At 33.4% G+C, this 25,223-nt stretch overlaps 1 protein-coding gene across 1 annotated transcript in view; it reads right to left on the reverse strand.

Annotated features, from left to right (window-relative positions):
• Positions 1-25,223, reverse strand: part of SLC9A9 (solute carrier family 9 member A9) — a 686,028-nt gene that overhangs the window by 649,146 nt on the left and 11,659 nt on the right. The window contains exon 2 of the mRNA XM_044251554.1: positions 21,971-22,064. The gene's annotated coding sequence lies outside the window, so the exon portion shown is untranslated. The remainder of the gene's footprint in view (positions 1-21,970; positions 22,065-25,223) is intronic.

The following is a 25,223-nucleotide window of genomic DNA, read 5'->3' on the forward strand; positions in this document are numbered from 1 at the left end:
CTGATTAATCTGGAACTAAGGTGTGTGCATGCCTCACTTTGAAGAGCACTGAACCTGTTGTCCAATGTTTAATGCATCTGTCTTTGATATTTAAATAGTGAATTTATAAAGTGCAAGTGTATTCATTGAACTATTTTACAGATGAATATACTTCTTTCAAAATGTAATGTAAACTTAAGAATTACATGTCATTGCAGGGAAACAACTTAAGAAGATACATATTTTTCTTCAAACTTAGGCAATTGCCCAGACACTAAATTATGTTATGATTTTAGATTAGTAACTTAAGTAATACATAGCATGAACTAAATATCCCAGTTTGGAATTCTGACAGAGAATATAAATATTTTATTTTATAGTACTATTTATTTTTTTAAAAAAAAATTTTATGTATTTATTTGTCAGAGAGAGAGAAAGCGTGCACAAGTGGCAGAGTGGCAGGCAGAGGCAAGAGAGAAGCAGGTTCCCTGCTGAGAAAGGAGCCTGATGCTGTACTCCATCCCCAGACCCCAGGATCACGACCTGAAGGCAGTGGCTTAACCGACTGAGCCACCCAGGCGTCCCTATAGTACTATTTCTTTACCTTTGTACCAATCGATATGAATTAAATTTAATGGCATAACAATACAATATACAGGATAGTCATTATATAGTCTCTATTATGTAGTTGATAAAATATTGACTGATTAATAGCTATGATTCTTTATTGAATTTTTCTTCAACAAACAATGGAGGTGCTATTGTTATAATTCATCTTATTGCTATATAATAATACTTTAAAAAAATTTTTTGGAAGATGAATGAAAAAGGCAGCAGCTATAGATAGACCTAACTGCTAAGTTGGGTAATGTGAAATATCTTGTCATTTTTAAGATAATAAAATCTTAAAATTTATATACATATTGATAAATAAATGAATTTGTGTGTGTGTTTGTATCTACAAACCATAAGGTTTGAAAAAGAAAGAAGTAATGCTACAGTTGAAATTCCCTTCATAGGAGAACAAATCCTCGAGATTAAGGATGAAAACAAAATATTGGTGGCAAAAAGAGAGAAAACATCTTCTTGGAAAACCTCAGTAATAATTCCCAAGGCTTTTAAAAGACTCATTTTAGATCTAATGTGAAATCAGAATATTTTAAATGAAAAAAAATTACTTCAAGTGAAAATTATCAGCTGGACTATTATAAAAAGATTATGGCTATATTTGAGCTCTCTTGGTCTCAAGGAAACTTAAATACAAGTAATTAAGAGAAAAAAGCTTACCTAAAAAGATTATATATTATATGATCCCAACCATATGACATTCTGGAAAAGGCAAGGCCATGCAGATAGTAAAAAGATCAGTGGTTGCCAGGGTAGGATGATTTTTAGGGCAGTGAAACCATTCTGTCTGATAGTGTAATGGTGGATATATGTCTTTATACATTTGTCAAAACCCACAGAATGTACAACACCAAGAATGAACCGTAATATAAACTATGGATTTGAGGTAATTATGATGTGTCAATGCAGGTTCATCATTTATAACAAATGTACCACTCTGATGGAAGATGTTATAATCAAAGAGGCTATGCATGTGTGGGAGCAATGAAGTATATGAGAACTCTCTATACTTTCCTCTCAATTTTGCTATGAATCTAGTACTACCTAAAAAAATAAAGTCTATTAAAAAAAAATCTATAGGGGCACCGGGGTGGCTCAGTGGGTTAAAGCCTCTGCCTTCAGCTCTGGTCAAGATCCCAGGGTCCTGGGATCGAGCCCCACATCGGGCTCTCTGCTCTGCAGGGAGCCTGCTTCCTCCTCTCTCTCTCTGCCTGCCTCTCAGCCTACTTGTGATCTCTATCTTTCAAATAAATAAATAAAATCTTTAAAAAAAAATCTATAAACTTGGGGCCCCTGTGTAGCTCAGTGGGTTAAGCCTCTGCCTTTGGCTCAAGTCATGATCTCAGGGTCCTGTGATTGAGCCCCGCATCGGACGCTTTTCTTGGCAGAGAGCCTGCTTCCCCCTTTCTCTCTGCCTGCCTCTCTGCCTACTTGTGATCCCTCTCTCTGTCAAATAAATAAATAAATAAAATATTTTAAAAAATCTATAAGCTCTGGTGTGCTAATTTTTAATAGGAATCAATTTTTTTCTCAAATAAAATTTTGAGAAAAAATTTTAGGTTTTCTTAGGTTTTAATTAAAATGTTTCATTATTATAATTTTACAGTGAAATTATATAACTAAAATGAACCATTTACACATAGATGGCCCAATAAGTATATTAAATATTGACCAGGTTTTGGTTGGTTGAACTACTTTTCTATAAATGCCATTGACTATTTCTGTACTCTCATTTAAACAAGTAAAAATAATGATTAATTGGAAAACATTTTTTGTTTTGCATGTGCTCAGAAAGATAATGACTCAACATATTCAATAAAAGGCTATTCTAGAGACTATACTTTGAAGGAAAGTGGGAGACCGAATAAAAAACAAATAATAGATAGGTTAGAGAAAATTCTGAGACAATGGATCAAAGAAAAATTATTGAGCATTCCCAAAAACCTTCTAATGGGTTAAATATGCTCTACTAATAATGTTAGAAGAAACAGTTGCTTAAAATTGCAATTTTTATCCTTAAGGCAAGACCTAGGAAGAAAAAATGTTTCTTTTTTTGTATGTTTCTATAGTACCTATACCTCATTAAACACAAATGTTAACATGAATATCTCCTCTTATGTCACAGAACTTCTGATATTATAAGGAACAGAAAAAAACTTAAACTTGTGTGACAGATTATTAGCTGTTTCCTAAATCTATTTTCTCCTTCTTACTCATAAGTTTTAGATAGGCATGCAGCTAGAGACTACATTTCCCAGTCTGCTTTGTAGTTTGATATGGCCAGGTAATGAAACAGACCAATGGTAATGTGGGTAGAAGTAATCTGCCATTTCTAGCCTTTGGCCTTAAAACAGAGGGATATATTCCCCAATCTCTCTTTCTCTAGGTTATAGACATGGCACGTGACCCAGCTTCAACCATCCCTAAAAGGAGGTCATCCTGGTGAAAGCAGGACTCACAGTCTCTGGATGACCTCATTTAACAGCACCTCTTCACCCTTAGATAGTGAAGTCAAACTATTATGCAAGAAATAAACTAACATCTTATTTTAACAACTAATTTTTGGTTTTGTTTCTTTGTTACAGCAACTTAATATTTACTGAAAAACAAAACAAATTTAAAAACAAAAGACATTTATTGACTAATACAACTGGAAAGTCAAGGGCTTCAGTGGGCTTCACGATTGGCTTGATCATAGACTCACTCCTTTCCAGGTCCCTGTCTTCTATGTATTAGCCTCATGCTGAGCCTGGCTATCTTAGGGCGGTGCAAACATTAACCAATCACTGTGATCAGCACATGAAAGTAAGTTATCTACCTGAAACCTGATCATCCTGCTTAGAGCCAGAGGTGTATGAAGTAGTTGTGGCTACCAAAATGAAAGTTCAGGAAAGTTTCTATGAAGAGACAAATTGATGCTGGAGAGATAGCCACACCACAATATTCACTACATTTTTTTTGTAGTGGAAAATTTTTTTTTCTTTTTGAAGAAAAAACATTCCCAGATCTACCCTTTTTCTACAACCTCTACCTTATAGACTATGATCTTTTTATTTGTTGTTGTCTCCCCAGGACTTTGAATATGTGTCAGGCACATAACAGAAGCCAAAAAAGATTTATTTAATTGATTTCATTTAAATTAAGTTTAAAAAGAATAATGAAGAGGGAAAAAAATCATTATCTAGGCAAAATTCCAGGGGGACATTTTTTAACTTGAATTTCAAGTTTGGGATATTGAAGGAACTAGACTGAATCAAATATCTTTGAAAAAAAAGCACAGGTATTTTTAGAGGGAATAATAATTAAACTTAAATTAAAGGGAAGATACAGAAATCATTATCCTTTCTTTCATAACACTTTTGTTACACTCCACCAGGGAATCAAGGGGTAAGGTGGGGATGGGTTGTTGACCACCAACAGCAATAGCCACTATATAATATTGGATGAAGACATTAAAATTACAAGGGGTCTAGTCAACCTCTAGTCTGAGCCCCATTAACAATTACAGACAGAATTGTGGTGTTCAGAGTTGGGCAGCAAGCCAAAAAGCAACACCCAAAGAAGGCTATCTTGAGGAGCTTTTTTCATTCACATTCTGCCCCTTCTCAAAAACAACCTGGGAAGCAGGAAAATTCTAGACCATACAAAATATAATTATTATCATTCCAGACTCTGAAGTCCATCTTGTCTGTGCAGACACATTGTGGATAATCATGCCCTTTAGGTTTTTCCCAGAAACCATCTGTTCAGGGCCTACAAAGTTCCACTTAAGTAAGAGTATTCGGCTTTGTGGCTACATCTCTGTGGTCCATGTGAAAGGAAAGATCTTTTATTTTTCTTTTTACAAGGTTGATTTAACCATAGGGTAAAAGTTGTGGAGAACCAGATTCCAATCCTAGACTGACTTTAAACATACGTTAGGACAGAAAGTCTAATGAAGTAAACAATTGGTGAATGGTGAAAGTCATGTAAGATCTACAGATACTAGATCATAAAACTCTTGACAAAAGTATATATGTCTAATCTGTACTCCTGGTCCTCTAACAATGGACTTAAAGAATATAAAAACTTTCTTCACACGGAAACAGTCATGAGTTTAACTGAACTGTAGGCAGAGTAAATAAAATCAGTAATTAATGACAACTCCTAAAGTTTTGGCAGATATTTTTGTTTGTTTGTTTGTTTGTTTTTGTTTTTTGTCGTTGTTGTTTTTAAGTTTTTTCTTTTTTGTTTTTTTAGTTTTTTAATAAACATATAATGTGTTTTTATCCTCAGGGGTGCAGGTCTGTGACTCGCCAGGTTTACACATTTCACAGCACTCATCATAGCACATACCCTCCCCAATGTCCATATCCCCACCACCGTCTCCCGTCCCCACTCCCCCCAGCAACCCTCAGTCTGTTTTTTGAGATTGAGTCTTTTATGGTTTGTCTCCCTCCCAATCCCATCTTGGCAGATATTTTTTAAAAATCACTTTGATAAAGTATTTCTAGGTGCCTGAGAGTACAACCTAATCTGTTTCATATTCATTTGCCCACCTAGTACCAAACAGTAATTTTTCCTTTTAATATATTTTTTAACAACAACAAAAAATACATTGTTAAAAATATGTATTTTACAGGCAAAATTAATCTATGATGGTAGAAGTCAAAATAATGCCATGGGAAGGTTGGGAATTAACAAGGAAGGAGGAGAAGAGAACTTTCTGGCAAGGTGGAAATGTCTACGTCTTGATCTGGTGATGGTTATAGAGGTTTTATATGTATATAAAAATTTATCAAGATTCACTTTTTTTTTTAAAGATTTTATTTGTTTATTTGTACAGACAGAGATCACAAGTAGGCAGAGAGGCAGGCAGAGAAAGAGGAGGAAGCAGGCTCCCCACAGAGCAGAGAGCACGATGTGGGGCTCAATCCCAGGACACTGGGATCGTGACCTGAGCTGAAGGCAGAGGCTTTAACCCACTGAGCGACCCAGGCGCCCCTCAAGCTTCACTTTTAACATTTGTATATTTTACTATATACAGAACACATCTTAATTTAAAATATTTTTTAAATATGAATTTTGCTTAGGTGAAATTCCAGATTTAGATGCCTTTGGCTTCAAGGGATTATTTCATTTACAACAACATGAGCATAAATACTACATGTGCAGGCAGTATTTTCTTCATATGTGGTCATAAACTTGTATCGAAATTCTGATCACATTCCATACAATAAATTAGCTCATGAGGTTGGATAATATCCCTGGAAATTAATGATCTTTTAAGATCTTTTTTTTTTCTTTAATAGAGAACTTGGGGCACCTGGGTGGCTCAGTTAGTTATGCATGTGCCTTCGGTTTAGGTCATGATCTCAGGGTCCTAGGATTGAGAACCTCGTTGGGCTCTCTGCTCAACAAGGAGCCTGCTTCTCCCTTTCCCTCTGCCTGCCATTCCGCCTGCTTGTGCTCACTCTGTCTCTCTGTCAAATAAATAAATAAAATCTCCAAAAAAAAAATAAAATGGGGGACTAATGAAATACTGCAACTTCAGCTAATTTTTATTGCAGTTCTGTGGCAGTGAAAGTATGTCTTTGTCTGTAGGCCAACCACCGCAAAATCCTATATCCCTGAGATTATCATTTGTGGCTATGATTATGTCACTGGTTTTAATACAAATCCTTCAACATATTTAAAATTTGAGAATAAACATAAAATTAGAAGGAAAAAATAATATATGGTATAATATATGGAGATATATATGTATGTGTATATATGTATATAAATAAAATTCAGTGTTAGAATCAACTCAAAATATTTTCTTGAATTTTTCATTCCTTTCAGACACTCCCACGCCCACCCTACCTTTGCCCACTGCTCAAAACACAAAGCCTATTTTGGACATTAATGCCTCCACATGCATTTATTGAGGGCTTATAAGTTATTGTTATTACTATTTATTGAGGGCTTGTAAGTTCCTAGGCCTTGGGACAAGAAAAGAAAGCAGTAGCCTTTTCCCCAGAGAATTTGCAATCCAAATGAGGAGACAGAACAACTCATTTAAAAATTATTATTTTTAAAATGTTAAAATTATTTTATTATTGTTTATTAAATACCAATTTGACAAAGAATAATAAAATATATATAGTGCTATGCTGGAAAATATTTAACAACTGGCTCCCTGGGGGGGGAAAAAAAAAACTTTGGTTTATAGTTTCTGCCAGTTTCTGTGGTATAAATACTCTCACCATTAGCTGATATGAAGGTACCAATGTGAACTTAATCATCTTGCAAAATTCCTCAAATTTTGACAATCTGCTCTGATAGAGTTGGTACATGCCAGTTCCAGCATACCACTGCCAAAATATCTAGTGAGAGTGCAAACTATATCTGTAGGAGCCTCAAACTATTTCGAATTGTCATAAGAATTCACTTTGTTAAGCATCTACTTAAAAATCAAATACTGTGTTATATATTAGGAACAAAGATGGTTTTTTAAAAGATTTTATTTATTTGACAGAGAGAAATAGCAGGGGGAGGAGTAGACAGAGGGAGAGGGAGAAACAGGCTCCCCACAGAGCAGAGGAAGCCTGATGTGGGACTCGATCCCAGGGCCCCAGGATCATGACTTGATCCAGGGCCCCAGGATCATGACTTGAGCTGAAGGCAGTCACTTAACCAAATGAGCCACCTAGGCAGCCCAATGATTAATTATAGTTTCCACCTTTAAGGAATTTCTGATCCAGTGGATATGGGCTTAGGTAAGTAAATCAGGGACTATAAACACAATCATTAAATGCTATAACAAGGGAAGTGTAAAGGAGGAGGCAAATAACTGGACCCACGGGTCAAAATTGCTTCCAAGAAAAGGTGATGCTGAATGTTGAAGATGGATAGGAAGTCCTTATTCTCAAGGACTATAGGGGACCTGACTTTAGCAGTCATAGTACCTCGAGGCAGGCAAAAGCTATGTCTACCAGGCATTTGGGGAAGTGTCTTATTTAATTTCTTCTTTCTAAATCTTTTCAAAGATAAGAATTTTAAGTAACAAATACTCAAATTAACTGATAGATGCCAAAAATAATTGAATGGAATAGTGGCGATTTTCCTAGTGATTAAAACCAGATTTTTTTTTATTAATATTTATTTACTGAGAGAGAGAGTGTGTGCGCACATGTGCTCCACATATGGGTAAATGGGTAGAGGAAGAGAATCCTCAGGTTGAATCCCCATTGAGTGTGGAGCTGAGCCAAAACCAAGAATCAGACGCTTAACCAACTGAGCCATCCAGGTGTCCCAAAACCAGATATTTTGATACCATTTACCAGCATTTCCCAAAGTAAATTCTATGAAGTGTTATAAAATCACATTCAAAATAAGATTTCATGGTTAAGTAGGCTTGGGAAACATTTTTTGAAGAAACTTAAACAGGTTAGTTACTACAATACTTCTCAGAGCCTTCAATCTGCTCCTGCACATTGCCTTCCTTTAAGAGCAGGCTATAGATAATATGTCCACACTCCTTTACAGAGACTCATAAGATTAGTATTCCGGGAAGTGCACTTTAGGAAATACAAAAGTACAAATGGTTCATTAACAGAACTGTAAAGTGATTTTTTTTTTTTTTAAACAACAGATTGGTGGTTGTCCGGTTAGCTCAGTTGGTTAGAGCGTGGTGCTAATAAACAGCAGATTGTTTATAGACACATACTTGGTCAAACCAGCAACATCTCTAATTTTCATCAAGATTACATGAAAAAAAATCACTTTAGTTCTATTTCACCGTCTCTCAATTACATCATGTGTACCATAGCACCTGACAATTTAGACTAATTTAAAAATATATATAGACTATTGGTATCACAGATGAATAAACATTCACCACTTGTTTTAAAAGGCCTGGGTGGCTCAGTGGATTGAGCCACTGCCTTCGGCTCGGGTCATGATCTCAGGGTCCTGGGATCGAGTCCCACATAGGGCTTTCTGCTCGGCGGGGAGCCTGCTTCCTCCTCTCTCTCTCTGCCTGCCTCTATGCCTACTTGTGATTTCTGTCTGTCAAATAAATAAATAAATAAATAAATCTTTAAAAGGCCTAACTGGCATTTGGTGAGGTGATACAAAAACACCTGTGTCTCCAAATCTTGATTTGTAACTAGTATCACGTTTGACTTTATGGATAATTAATTTTCTCTAAGGTAGGAGTTGCCAGAATGGCTCTTTGGCCCCCATGTTCCACAGGGTAGCCTTCAGTACCATCTTTATAAATTCCTTATTTACTTTTTAATACATTTCTTGAAATCCTCTAATAAAGAGAAGTCCCTTCTTTGGTTTAGTTAACACTCAGCAGATTTATCAGGTATTTTCTAAGTAAGAATCAGCAGGAAGCTTACCCTGAGAGAATATAGAAGCGATACACTTTAGTTTGGAGGAGAAGGAAAAGATTGGTGCACAGTGTGGATTTCCCTTAGGACACAGCAGTCCAGGTTTGGAAGGCAGTTAAGTAACTATGCCTGGGTGAATCATTCCAAAGTTGTAAGAATTTCTCTCTTTTAGCTTCTCATGTGTGGCTAGTGTAACCCCAAAGTTGGAGGGTGATGCAGTCTGTTAAAGTTAGCTTCCTGGGGGACAAAGGAGGTCAGATAAGGAGAGTAAGGAAATGGGGATAAATGAGGTATAATCATTATATCTTCAAGGCCAACTGGATAGAGATAGGTCCCACTATTTTGAAATTTTCTCCTCCCTAACTTATATGTTTACTTATTATCCAAAATAGAATATATCTGGTATATTTAGTATGGTTAGAACCAGGCCAACCAAATATGGCCTACTGCTGCTTACTTTTGTGAGTAAAACTTTATTGAAATTCAAACATGCCTATCAATTCTACAAAGGCAGTAGTTTCAAGTGATCGTGTGACTTAAAAAGCCTAAAATATATACTATCTAGTTTTTGACAGAAAATTTTATCAATTCCTGGCTTGAATAGTCCTTCTTTTTCTTTCCATTCTAACTTTCTAAAATATTTTCGAAGTTACTTAAAGTTTATACTTTTGGAATTGGATTTTCCCTACAAAACGATTCAGGTTATTTTACACTAAAAAGGAAATTATAGTTAAATCAGTGTAATAGCTAAGCTAGTATACACAGATGAAAAGCGGGAAAATAAAATGGTTGTTTTGAAAATATCCTTTTTTAAGACCACAAACATCTGGATATTTACCAAGACATCTGGAACACTAACTGATTGACTTATTTATATTTAGCCAGGTGCATTTTGTAAACACCTGAGGTTTTTACAAACCTGAGGTAAAAACTAAATATTAAAAGCAAAAATAAAAATTTCACTTAACATCTTTGTTCAAAATACTTCTAATTTTAAATATCAGCTTCCTTACTCATTTAAAATGCACCAAAAATTATAACTAAGTCTTTAATTTTAGCAGACATTTTGGAGGGTTTAAAGAATATCGTATTAGTTTGTTTTTTTTATTCGGTTGTGCAATCTCTATATTCTCATTGTATGAATGATAAAAGATCATTATGGTTTTTTTAAAAGGCCTCAAAATTTAGAGTAAACAATGTATTTTTCAGTTATTATATAGTAGAATATAAACAAAGTGGTCGAAAGAATGTCCTGCCTTTGAGCAATTGAACTGAAATAAAAGTTTCTTGGTCTCTCACTCTTAGTTTCTTAATGACAGAATTACCTTTGGTTTGAGCCAAATAGATTTTCATGAAAGGAGGTCGGTCTTTGGAGCCAGACCAGGGTATGACTGCTGGCCCAACTACCTTCTAGCCTATTTTGGCCCAAGTTTCTACTCAATAAAATGAGGGTGATATTTTTATTGGTGAATAATAACAACAAAACAATGGCTCCCATCTATTGACTTGCTTACTGTGTACCAGCCACTAAGCTTAGTGTAGTATACACACTTTACTTCATTTAATCCTCACAAAAATCCTAAAGGTAGTTACTGTTATTATCTCTAGTTCAGAAATGAGTTCATTAAAGTGTTAATTTCCAGTTTATAGATTCTACCCTTAGAAGAGCAGCTACCAATCACCTACTGCCTTTTGTGTGCTAGGGAATTTGCATATATTTTCTCAGTTTGCCAACAGTGCCAACTGGTAGCTATTATTATTATCTCAAGTTTTCAAATGCGGAGATTAAGATTTGGAGAAGTTAGTTTTGCCAAAGTTACACAGCTAGTAAGAGTTAGAGGTAGGGTCAGAACACAAGAAGAAAAAACCCAGGGCCCATGCCTTTAACCTTAACTATACTGCCTCAGCAAGGAATAGTTCTTCTTCTTATTATTATTATTATTAACATAGATATCCTATTAAAAAAAAACATAAAATCAATACACTAAGAAAATACATATACGCATATGTTTGAAATGTGACAAACATTGTTAGGGAATCAAATAGTTCCATGTATAATATCTTGAATTGAGAGCATTCCCTTTTGTACTGAATTGCAAGGTAAATATGAGGACTACTAAAAGTCAAAACAGAGCTAAGCACTTCCACCTGGATCCACTTCCCCCGGACAGTCTTTCTGAAAATACAATTTGAAATTTTGTACTTCAAAGTTAGTGTGTGTTGCTGAAAATGTACAAATCCTGCAATTATGTAATCTTAAACTCTGAGAAAAGTACAATAATGTTTATGAAAGAGCATGGTGCCAGATACACTCTATGTCAGAAAACTCAATTTGAGTTCTAATGTTCTTGTATCCTCACTGCAGATTGTCAGTTAGAGCGATATGCAGAAAATATATAGCTTACTTGACTTTACCTTTGTTGAAGTAGTCTCAGAATTATGGGATGGATGAATTAAAATTTCTATCTGAATAGACTTTCTCCTTTTCTGATTTTTTTTTAATCCATCATTAGATTTAGGGATGGTTACTAAAATGCCCACAAAAAAATGGCATAGAACCTGGAAAATTGCTATAAAAGTTTGGTTTTCATTACAACATTTGGACAAATTTTGAAGAGGAGGTACTCAAACAATCAAAGACATTGTGCAAATAAAATCAAATATTTTTCGACCATCTAACTCTTAGCAAGCCACTTCTTGCAAATTCTTCAGGAAGTATAGAATCTAGCCCATACTGTGCTTTCTCTAAATGGAGAAAGAAAATGTTAGAAATGTGAATAGCTTTACCTGTTTTATCTTTTCAACATTTCGTTCTTTCCATATTCAAAATGAACCATAATTGCTACTTTTGGGGGGTCACCCACCCATTGGAGAGTTTCTGAACACATGAGTAATGCTACCTATTGGTGGAAAGGTATTTATCTGCTATTTTCAAAAGATGGGGACTTTTACGGATCTTTTAGGAAAAAGGCAGTGTCTTTGAGACTTCTGCTTGTATGACCGATTATTCACTTGATTTGTTTCAATTATTTTATTTTTCCAGCATTAAAGTTAAGTTTTATTCAAGATCACCATTTAATCTTCACTTTAACTAGTCAGTATAATGAGCAGAAAATAGCTGGGGAAAAATACAGGTCTAGAGCCTGAGGGACTGTCTTTCTCACACTTCATATGGGTATGAAGAGAATTAAAAATATAGCACCTGATAAAGTGTCTGATTCAGAGGTTATGCTGAGAGTATACTTCACAGATCTTTAAAACACTCTGAATTTTCTTTTTTACTCTAGTGTATAAGATTTGATAGTTCAAAAACAGATACTGAAGAATTTAAATTCTAAGTTCGTTTGAAAAATCTATAATGTGGAAGAATTCACTTCTTTTTTATGATTACTCTATTAATAGCTTAAAAAGGCAAAGTTAATTCCTAAGAATAATAGGCTGTTTTTATGGTAGCTTTGTACAGCTGAAGATAGAAGATTAAATTCCTTTCAACAGTGAATTATTTTAAATATTTTAATAATATGCTGAATTTTACAAGAAAACCTTAACTGTTCCTTCATTAGTAGGTAGGGTTGCCACATAAAATACAGAATGCCCACTTAAACTTCAATTTCAGGCAAATAATGAATATATTTTTAGTATCTGTATGCTCCCTGAAATATTTGGGACCCACATTACTTAAAAAACAAACAAACAAACAAACAAAAAAACCTTTCTTTATCTAAATTTCAAGTGTAACTAGGGATCCTAAATCTACCAAACCTACCAGCCAAGCCCTCTGAATGGTTTTCAAGTGATGCGCAGTTCAACTGGCTATCAACACACTTTACACTTACCCATTCATTAACCCACCCATTAATTAATTCAACAGGTACTGGAATAACTCATACACTATTGTAGGCATCAGGAATAGTTTTGCAAAACCCTTTGCCTCATGGATCAGTGGTTCTCAATCATGGATATCCATTATAATCAGAGGGGGAGATATTTTTACATGTTAATGGAGTCTTAAATACAACCCTCCAAGATTCTGAATTATTTGTTCTGGAATCTGACCTGCTTATCAGACTCTTACTACTTCCCCAGGTGATTCTAGTGTATGACCAATGTTGAGAACCCCTGCTGTAGATGAAGACAGACTATATATTTTTAGTCCTCATTTTTGCACTGCCTGCATCTGCCATCAGGTGTGCCTATTAAGGGTTGAGTCACTCAGCAGATCAACTCTATAGGGAAGCAAATTGCAGACGATTTTAACTAAGATTTTTCCAAAGCAATGTAACTATTAAGCTAGTATTATATATTTTTAAATTAAACTATTTTCCCTCAATTTTAGAGCTATGAATATTTAAATAAATGCATTCATCCATTCATTCAAAAATACTTATTTCTCTCTAAGCACTGGGCACTACACCAGGCACTGGGGATGGAGCCATGAAAAACACAAACCTCCTATTCATGCAGGAGGGACAATTAGTGTAAAAACAGAAAATAAACACTTCCTAAGAAGAAAATGAATCAAGGAGTCAAAAGCAATTAAGTAGCAGGGAGGGTACATTTTAGATAGAGCAAGCAAGAAAAGTTTCCCGGGGAACCTGAATGATGTGAAGGACTGAATCATGCAAATATCTCCAGTGAAAGGTAAAGGAAATACCAAGTGGGAAGGCCTTGAGATCTAAACAAGCTTGGTGTGTTTATAGGAAGAGCTGGAAAGATAGTGTGGCTAGAGCAGTGGTAAGGGGAAAGTGGTACAAGATGGGGCCAGACAGAAGGCTATGTAGGCCCTTAAATCAAGATAAGGACATTGGGCCATGTTGTGGGCTGTGGAGTAACAGACATGGTTTAATTTACATTGTAAAAATATCAGTCTGGCTTCCATGTAAAGACTGGATGGTAGAATAATGGTCTCATAAAAGCAGGCAGACTACTGCAGTAGTTAGGGTGAGAGATGATGGCAACTTGGACTAGGGCAGTGGCAGTAGAGTTTTCAAGAAGTGGTTGGGTTATAATTTGAAAGTAAATCCAACAGTTGCTGCAGAAAGGATGGATATAGGGTGTAAAGGAAAGAGGAAATAAGAATGTATTGGATTTTAGCTTCTACGAAGACAGGGATAAAGGGCTAACACAAGAGTTCTGGCAAGACCAGATTATGTTTGAAGTGTCTAGTGGTCATCCCAGTGGATCGGGTCATTATGGCAGGTAAGTATATCTGAAGCTCAGAAAAGCAATCAGGGGTGCAGACAGATATTTAGATCATCATCTTTACTTAAAAGTATACTTTTTCCTCTCTTAAATTAACACACAGGACTGATTTTAAACAAAGTGGGCAGTCATTTCCTTTCTAAGTAGATTACTTCTTTAAAGAGTTATACCTGTGACCTAAACACTGGCACCTGATGACTTGCAATGCTTTACTACAGAAAACATAAATAAAAGGAAATATTGCCCCTACAACTTATTAAATGTCCTTGGGATAAATACATGAAGTAATTTTGAAAATTATTTCAAAATGATGCATGAGGTCTTCTTAAACTATAACTAAAAAAAATTTTCGTTATTAAGAAATGATAATTTTCAGCTGTAACTGTTTTTGTTAAAATTGTTTTATTATATACTTTAATATTCAAATAATCCAGAAGTAGTTTTTAGAAGTATATTATGAAAAGGGGCACTTGGGTGGTTCAGTCAGGTAAGCCTCCAATTCTTGGTTTTGGATCAAGTCATTATGTCAGGGTTGTGAGATCAAGTCCCACCTTGGGCTTTGTGCTCAGTGTGAGTCTGCTTGAGATTCTTCCCCTCTCCTTCCCCCTCTGTTCCTTCCCCCTGCTCTCTCTCACACACACACACACACACACTCTCTCTCTCTCCCTCTCTCCCTCTCTCTCTCTCAATAAATAAATAAATAAGCTTTTTCTAAAAAAAAGAAGTAAATGAATGAAAATTAGATTTTAAGCTATTGTATTTTTTAGAACAAGATTCGTACAAGCAGCATTAGATTTAAAAGTTTAAAAGTAGAATTTTAATACATTAGTCTTTATTACAATATTTGCTAGAGCATTTCATTTGTAACGTTGTTCCAAAGCTGAGCTGTAGCAGGAAAAAAAAGTAGAATTTGAGCTTCATATTTGCCACTAAACTAGTTACATGTCTGAACACAAATTGTTTAACTGCCTTAAACCTTAGTGTTCTTATTTAAAAACACAATAAATCTACTTCAAAGATCTTTTGTTTAAACAACACAATATACATAAAAGTATTTCAAAAATAATAAGGTTACACACAAAGGAGAGGTGAATAAACCATGGCATAGTGTCCACATACTTTTCTATTGGTAAATATATATCCTATACTCAAAAACTCAAAGTGAATGACAATGATACTAACCTCACTATTATAAGCTAGTACAGCAAACTCAAGAATATAAAGTCAAAAATCTGCCTCTTTGTTTTTTTTTTACTTGCTTCACTGGAGGTATTATTTTTTCTTGAGCTGTTCAGGTAATTGGGTATATCTTTTTCCCTCCCCGATAGGGACAAATGAGGTATTTGAGATGGTAAGATTGAGGAGTAACTGACGATGGAAGGGAAAAAACTATAAAGAATTCAGAGAAGACACAAATAAGCAGCTACTTAATTCTTCTAAAAATTTACAGTATAAGCAATATATAATTATGTATTTATTTTACTAATTATTTTCTACTGAGAGGTTTTATTGTTGTTGTTGTTGTTGTTAAGAGCGTTCATTTAAACTAATCAGTAAAACACTATTACTGGTCAGCCTTTGGGGTATGGAAAACAGTTGTATCAATCAGTAACAGGATTCATTCCCAGTTCTATCCTTTGATTCCTGGACCTGTGAATCCTGGCTAAGGGAAAAACAACATTGTATACAGGATACTAACTTAGACAGAAATATGCTCCTAGAGGATATGGGAGTGGCATCACTCACCATCATTCCTAGTATCCACTAGCAAGTTTTTTGCTTCCTGTACCCACAAACTTAAACTCTACTGTTCCAGAAGTCTGAGCTTCAAAAGAAGGAAAGCTTCCAGCAGGAGATGTAGGGAGAATACCACATGAAGATAGAGGACTGGAGTAATGCTTCTACAAGCCAAAGAATGCCAAAAATTGTTGACAAACTACCAAAAGCTAGAATGATATGATGGAGAGGATTCCCTTACAGGCTTCAGTGGGAGCATAACCCTGTAGACACCTAATTTTAGACTTCTAGCCTCCAAAACTATGAGACAATAGATTTTGTTGTTCTTTTTATAAACCACCTAGTTTGTGATACTTTTTATGGCAGCTTTAAAAAAGTAACACAACCACTATTTTAATAAATTCTCATCATTTAACAAGGCCCAATGATTGTTTAGGAATTTACTATTTTTTAGGAACTATTAGCTAACAGACTGTGTTTCCTATTTTTCAGAAACAGTTAAGGAGGAACAAGAAGGAAAATTAAATCAGGTACTATAATCTTTAAGTGAAAAAAATGTTTATGTTCTTTATAATAAAGTACCTTTTATTTTCTCATTTTCGGAGAACAATAGGGTGATTTAGATATGGAATAACATTGACAAATAGTCTTGGAGAATATGAGCCAGTTTTATAAGTGTAACAGAAGATGATTTAACATTCAATGATGTACTTTTAAACTTTACCTTAGCCAGGGGTCTAAGAGACAAAGGAGGCCATTATATTGTCCAAACTCCTAAAGCAATGTTTGATTTGGGCCAATGAAGCATAGACACTCCAGACATATGGGATAGGGAAAGCAGGGGGAATTTTAAATAATCTCATAAGGAAACTTTTAAAAGAGTATAACATCCATCATTTTGTCAACAGTGATTGGTTAAGGCTGAGATTTTAGAGCAGTTCAATAGGACTTTGAAATCTAAAATGTGGTGCTATTTTACTGCTCAAATACATTTTAATGCATTGATATAATTTGACTCTTTATCACTAGTTACAATCACCAGGTCATCTGCAAAAAATTCTATAAATATCATAGCGAGAAATTCTTTACATATTAAAGAGAAAAAAAAAAACAAAACAAAACAGAAAATTCTACTTTGTATGAAAGAAAATCATAGGATTGCATAGGGGTTAAATGAAAGATTTGAAAAGTGGTTCCAGGAGACAGTAACAGGATATATTTAGCAATAAAAGTGGTAACTAGGAGTTGGCAACTAGTTTATAGTTAAAAGATCAGCTACCAGAAGAACCCCAAATCATAACCCTATGCCAAGAGTTAGTACACAATATAGCAATAGAAATTATATAGACAAAGGGATATGACAGGAATGAGATCATTCTCATCAAATGGTTGGACTGACCTGAAATTATTAATAGTTGTATAAGACTTTGATGATTCATAAACTCTATATGGTGAAAAGTAGCTGAATGAAAATGGTTTTTATGTTGCACTACTTCAGCAAAATTTAACATTACCTTTCCCCTGAAGTTTAAGGATATCTGATAGTTGGGATTTAAGTAGAGCCCCCAGAAGGAGGAAATCACCCCTGAAGATGTCACCTGCTTATGTGGAGGGCCATACTCTCTAGAGGAATAAGCATACTCTATCAACTACGTACTGATATTTAGAAAAGAGCAAATTAGTTCAAGTCATGTTCTATGGCCCCTTCAGAATTTTATGTTGGGTCTTCTTGCTTATTGTTAATCAAGAGAAAAAGTGAGAAGACTGCATGAAACATTTTATTGTCAGACATGCAAGTGGGTGTATCCTGTCCACCACATTACTTTAGCCAGAATCCAGTCACCAGGCTATACCTATATTGAAGTTTGGGCTGGGAAATGTAGTTTCCCCATGTGGAAGAGGAAATGGGATTGATAAGCATCTAACAATTAATGTGAAAAAAATTGATATATATAAACATGCACACTAACTTGAAAAGATATCTATAGCCCCATATTCATAGCAGCACTATTGACAATCGCCAAGAATAAAAACAAACCTAAGTGTCCACTGATGGATGAATGGATAAAGATGAGGGAGATATATATATATATATATATATATATATATATATATACACACACACACATATATATACACATATACACACACACATATATATACACATATACATATATCACACATACATATATTTAGTTGTACTTAGTTATAATTACATCAATATAATGGAATATTATATATATAATGGAATATATATATGTGTGTGTGTGTGTGTGTGTGTGTGTGTGTGTGTGTAACGGACTATCACTCAGCCATAAATATGAGGAAATCCTGCTATTTCCAACAACATGAATGGGACTTAAAGGCATTATGCTAAGGGAAATAAGCGAGACAGAAAAAAAACAAATTCAGTATTATCTCATTTATATACAGAATCCAGAAAAACAAATAAACAAACATTAAGCTCATAAAAAGAGATCATAATTGATTACCAGAGGCAGGGATGATAGGAGGGGGAATTGGAAGAAGGTGGTCAAAAAGTATAAACTTCTGGTTATCTTATGTTTATCTTATATCTTATATTTATCTTTATCACATAAAGTAATAATACAAATATAATATACAGCATAATGGCTATAGTTAACATTGCCGTATGGTATGTAGGAAAGTTGTTAAGAGTAGAACCTAAGAGTTTTCATCACAAGGAGACATTGTATTTTCCTTTTCCTTTTTATTTTATCTACATGAGATGGTGGATATTAACTAAACCTATTGTGGAATTGTTTTACAATACATGGAAACCAAGCCATCATGCTGTACACCGTAAGCTTATACAGTGACGTATGCCAATTCTTTCTCAGTAAAACTGGGGAAAAACATGCACAAATATCCCCTATTTTTATTTTGTGGGTACTTGTAGTTATGTCTATACCAACTATTAATTTTCAACTTTTCTGGACTAGATCTCTTTAATCTATAGTTTATACTTGGGTTTGCTTTGTGATTCAATCTGAGAGTTTTTCTCTTTTACTAGGTAAGTTTATTCCATGTAAATTTATTCATCTGAGAGATATGTTTGGACTTAGTTCTGTCAAATTATTTTATGGGTTTGGTTTTTGTTGTTGTTGTTGTTGTTGTTGTTGTTGTTGTTTTTAAGTAGGCTCCATGCTCAGTGTGGAGCCCAACACAAAGCTTTAACTCACAACTCTGAGATCAAGACCTGAGCTAAGATCAAGAGCCAGACACCTAACTGACTGAGCCACCCAGGCACCCTTTCTTCTTTTACTTTTTAAATGTTTGCTACAAGTTTTTGTTTTTTCTTTGGTTTAGCTTTAGGCTTATTTTCTTTTTAATAATTTCAGTGTTTTCCTTTTTAAAAGTGATATAATTTATCCTATGATTTTTATAGGTTTATAACATCTGTTAGCCTAAACCTGTGCAATAATTTGGTTTCATATCAAATTCTTTGGATGTTCTTTCTTTTTCTGGGGAAATGTAAATGATGTTTCATAGCCTTCCAGCACTGATTATTACTGGGATGAATTTCTATATAATTTTCTCCTCATTTTTGGAATAAGGTAAATTATTAGGCTATTTCTTGATATCGACTTGTTTGTATAAATGTTTTCTAAGATGTTGTAAAACTGTTAAACAGTGTTCTAAAGTGTGCGGTTTTTCAATACCACCAGCAATGTTTGAGTTTCTGTTGTTTCACATTCTTGCCAATACTTGGTATTCCTGGTTCTTTTCATCTTGGTCGAATTAAAGGGTTTATAGTCATTTGGTCATCTGGGTTTCAGTTTGCATTTTTCTGACTATTGATAATAAATATCTTTTCAGCATTTATTTACTAGTTATATATTATTTACAAACAATTTATATAAAATATAATTATAAATACATGTTTTATATATATATATATATATATATATATATATATATATATATATTTCTCCCAATCTATGGCTTGCCTTCTCATTTTATTAATGGGGTGTTTTAAAAAGCAGAAGTTATCCTGAGAAAAGAAAAAAATAGGAGGCATCATACTTCCTGATTTCAAGCTATATTATAAAGCTATAGTAACCAAATCATATCATACTGGCATTAAAACAGACAAATGGACCAATGGAACAGAATCAAAAACACAGAAATAAACCCACGTGTATACAGTCAACAAATATTTGACCAGGGTGCCAGGAATACGCAATGGAGGAAAGACAATCTATTCAATAAATGGTGCTGGAAAAATTGGGTATTCCCATGTAAAGAAATTAAACTAAACCCTTATCTTATACCACACAAAATGAATTCAAAATAGTTTAAAGACTTAAAGATAAGATTAGAAACCTTATACTCCTAGAAGAAAACACAAGGAAAAAAACCTTGAAATGGTCTTGGCAATGATCTTTTTGGGTATGACATCTTAAATACAAGCAACGAAGTAAAAAATAAATAAGTGGGTTGCCTAACACTAAAAAGTTCTGCACAGAAAACAAAAACAAAGAAACAAAAAAATTTGATCAAAGTAAAAAGACAGCCTACAAAATGGGAAAAATATTTGCAAACTATATATCTGATAAATAAAATACCCAAAACATACAAAGAATTCATACAACTCAATAGCAATCCCCCAAAATACAATTAAAAAATGTGACCAAAGAAAATATGCAAATGGCCAACAGATACATGAAAATGTGCTCAATATCCCAAAGGGAAATCCAAATCAAAACCACAGTATCACCTCACAGCATAATCAAAAGGATAGAGATAACAAATGCTCATATGGATGTGGAAAAAAGGGAACACACACACCATTGGTAGAAATGTAAATTGGTATAGCCACTATGGAAAGTAGTAAGGAGGGTCCTCCAAAACTTAAAATTAGAACTACCATATGCTCCAGCAATTCCACATCTGGGAATATATTGGAAGGAAATGAAAACACTGTCAAAAAAATCTGGACTCCTATGTTCATGGTAGCATTATTTATAATAGCTAAGACACAGAAACAACCCAAGTGTCCATTCATGGATAAATGGATAAAGATGTTGTGGTAATACATACATAATACATAAATAATACACATTCAGTGGAATATTCAGCCATTTAAAAAAAGAACAAAATCCTGCCATTTGGGAAAACAGTGATGGACCTTCAGGATATTATACTAAGTGAAATAAGTTAAAAAAGGACAAATATCACATGATCTCACTTATATGTGGAATCTGAAGAAACAAGCAAAAAAAAAAAAAAACAAACAAAAAACAAAAACCCTCCAAACTCATGAAAAAAGAGATCAGATTTGTGGTTACCAGAGACAGTGGGTTGTGGAGGGTGGAATTGGATGAAGGTGGTCAAAAGGAGCAAACTTTCAGTTATAAGATAAATAGTACTACAGATGTAATATGCATAATGACTACAGTTAACACTGCTCTATGGTATGTTTGAAGTCTGTTAAAAGAGTAAAGAGTTGTCATCACAAGGAAAAAAACATTTTATTTTTCCTTTTTTTTTATCTATATGAGATGATGGAAATTACTTAAATTTACTGTGGTAATCTTTTCACAAATATGTAAGTTGAATCAGGCAATACATCTTAAATTTGTACAGTGTTATGTATCAATTATATCTCAATAAAACTGGCAAAAAAATAAAATAAAAACACTGTTGCAAAACCTAAAATAATAACATTTCTTAAGACCACTCTGAAAGGAATGGAGACTGCAACTGTGTCATAACAAAACACACTATAATACAGGTTTACACCTAGGAAATGGATAATAAAACAATCCTGAGTGGGAAGCACAGAAGAAAAGCAGTTATTACTATGGGCTCTTTCAGCACTTCTACAGCACCAAGCAAAGAAAGACAATTCAGTAAGGATGAGTTGGATGAGCACTGTTAATCAATAGCTGATGATTGAGAAGAAACTGGAAAGAAGAAAAGGAGTAGCAAGGTCAGAATCAAACAATAAGTGATGTTTGCAAAAGAATAATAGATTATAAGTTAGTCCTAAGGTATATAGCTGCTTTCACATTCTACCTTGGGATGAAGTATGGTCTTACCTTGCCAAATAGGTTTTTAAGGTCAAGGAGATTTCTTGGCATTGAGCATTACTTCAGGATGTCAACAGAGTCAGGATGATCTCCTCATGGATGCCTGAAATTTACATATTCAACAAATTACATCTCAGATCCCACATGCCCACTCTCTCAATAACTTTTGTAACCAGTTCCCCAGTCACTTTAATTCCTTATTTTATTAAAGAATATATTAAAATTTATAAAAGACATTTTAAAAAATTAAAGAGTTTTTAATTGTGATAAGCTTATTATTTTTTGCTTTTATGATGGGACTTTTTGGTGTTTTATTTCAAAAATTTTTGTCTACCCCAGTTTTGTAATGATTTTCTACTTGGCTTTCTTCTAGAAGTTTCATAATGTTTTAGCTTTTACTTTCAGATCTCTGATCCATTTCAAGTTAAATATCTGTATTTTTTGAAAGTTGAATCAATTTTGCTTATCTGGGATTAATACTACTTGGTAAGGGTACATTATTTTTATGTATTACTAGATTAGATTTATATTATTTTGATAAGAATTTTTGCACCTACCTTCATAAGAGATATTGGTCTGTAATTTTATTTCCTTGTAACCTTTCTGCCCAGTTTTAAGTATTAGGACAATGTTGGTCTCCTAAAATGAAGTATTGGAAGTATTTCATTCCCACTGTTTTCTCAAAGTTATATAAGATTAGTGTTACTTTTCTTTCAATCTTTTCTTAAATTTACCAGTCCTATCATGTAGGACTGATGACTTTTTTGTTTTAAAGGTGGGGAGTTTTTAAAAATAAATTTCATGTTTAATAGGAGTTTTTCACATGTATCTTTTTTCTGTGCCAATTTTGTTAATTTGATCTTTCAGATTATTTTCAATTTTATCAGTTTTAAGTAGTCAGGTTTTTTTTTTTTTTCACAAAATAGGTAGTTATTATTCTTTTAATGTATATAAGCTCCATAGAGGTTTATCCTTTTTCATTCCCTTATATTTGACATTTTTTATCTTCCTTTATTTTGTTGATCATTCTAGAAAGAGGTTTATCAGTTTTATTGATCTTTTCAAAGACCTAGCTCTTTGTTCACTGAACTTTTTTCTATTTATTGTTTAATTCAAATTCTATTCTTTATTTCATTCATTCTACTTATATTGGCCTTACTTTTCAGCTCTTTAAAATAAATCATTGATTTTTAAAATGTTTTCTCTTACTATTATTATTTTTTAAAACATTAGCACTTAAAGCTATAAACTCCCTTCTAGGAATCACTTTATTTGCACTCTACAAGTTTTGATGTGTATTCTCATTATAATTAAAAAATAATTTCGTATCATTTTGGTTCAGTTCAACATATTTTCTAAATTACCATGTTATTTATTCATTGAATCATAGGTCATTTAAACCTGTGTAATTAATTCTCAAATATTTAGGTATTTATTTACAGATAATTTTTAAATTATTTTTATATTTCTTTTAATTATAGTCAGAGAATAATGCTGTATGATATTGACTACCTTACACTTATTGGAATGTTTTTGTGGTTCAATATATAATCTATCTTGATGAGTATTTTCTGTGCACTCAAAAGGAACATGTATTTTTTGCTGGATGTAGTTTTCTATATTTCGATTAGGTTAAGCAGAATGGATATTGTTGTTTGTATCTTCTATAAACTTAGTGATTTGCTGTCAACTTCTTTTATCAGTTACTAAACAGTGTTGAAATATTCAACCATAATTATAGATTAATGTAATCTTCCTTTCAGTTCTCATAGTTTTGGTTTCATGCATTTTGAAACTCAGTTTGTTAGGTGAATATACATTCAAGACTTGTATCCCTTTTGATAAATTGATCCATTAATTTGATGCCATTCTTTACTTTGGTAATACCATTTCACCAGAAGTTTATTTTTCTGATATCAGTATAGCCATGTTAGCTTTCTTTTACGACTACAGACCTACGACTGTCTTCATATTCAAAGTGATTATTGTGCACACCATAAAGTTTGCCTTGCTTTTTTACCTAACCAGAAAATCTCTGCTTTTAATTGGGTTGTTAGAACATCTGTGTAGGTCCACATTTCCATCTGGCATTATTTTTATTAAGTCTAAAATAACTTCATCATTTCTTATAGTGTTGGTTTGTGATACATTTTCTTAGTTTGTCTGAAAATGTCTTTACTTTGCCTTCATTTTTGAAGGATATTTTAACTAGATATAGAATCTGGTTATAGGTCTTTCTTTCAGTACTTTGAAGATGTTTTTCCATTGCTCTCCAGCTTATATTGTTTCTAATGAAAAGTCAATGTCAACTCTTATTTTATTAACTGCACTATATGTAAAATGCCTTTTTTGTCTTTGGCTCATTTAATTTTTTTTTTTTGTCATTAACTTTCAATAATTTCCATGTGTTGGTATGATTTTCTTGATGTTCACTCTGCTAGGGACTCACTAGACTTTGGGCTGTTGTGCATAGACAATTTTCTTCAAATCTGAAAAATATTTGACTGTTATTTCATTAAAAAATTTTCCACCCCCCCTCTTCTAGGATACCATCTATACTTATTTTAGATTACTTGATACTTGATATTGCCATACAGTTACAAGAATCAATGTATTCATTTACTGTCAGCCCTTTTGCTCTTTGTCCTTTAGCTTCAAAGTTTGTTGTTGTTTGCTGCATCTTCAGTTCATTTATCTTTTATTTTAGTGTACAGTCAGCTCATTTATTGCTTTTGTTTTTTGTTTTTCTTCATTTGGATATATTTTTTAGATATAAATATTTCATTTTAGGGTTTTTTCATATCTTCCATTCCTCTCATTTTCATGTTTTCCTATAAATCTTTCAAAATATTTATATTTTAAAGAATGTGTCTACTAATTTCATCATAAGTAATTTCTTGAAGCAGCCATGGTTTCCTTTAAACAAACAAACAAACAAACAAATAAAAAAAGGTATGTCCAAACAACAGTCTGGAAACTAGGGCCACTATTTGCTATTGGTTGGTAATTTTTTTTTCTAGGATTTTACAAATTCAAAACTACATGTTTTTTATATAACCTTTTTAATTTTACATCTGTACTTTGTTTCTTCTGCACTGAGAATCCTGGTTCTCAAGGCCACACAAAATAATAGATATAGAATATATCATTATTACTCATTTGCTTTATCCTATTTATGCCTTGTTACATTTAAGTATTTTAAATGTGTTACTCTATTTTTTTGGCTTAAAGTATTGATGCTAAAAAATAATCTCATGGTAAT

This window comes from Neovison vison, chromosome 6 (genome assembly GCF_020171115.1).
Source record: "Neovison vison isolate M4711 chromosome 6, ASM_NN_V1, whole genome shotgun sequence".
Classification (NCBI taxonomy): domain Eukaryota; kingdom Metazoa; phylum Chordata; class Mammalia; order Carnivora; family Mustelidae; genus Neogale; species Neogale vison.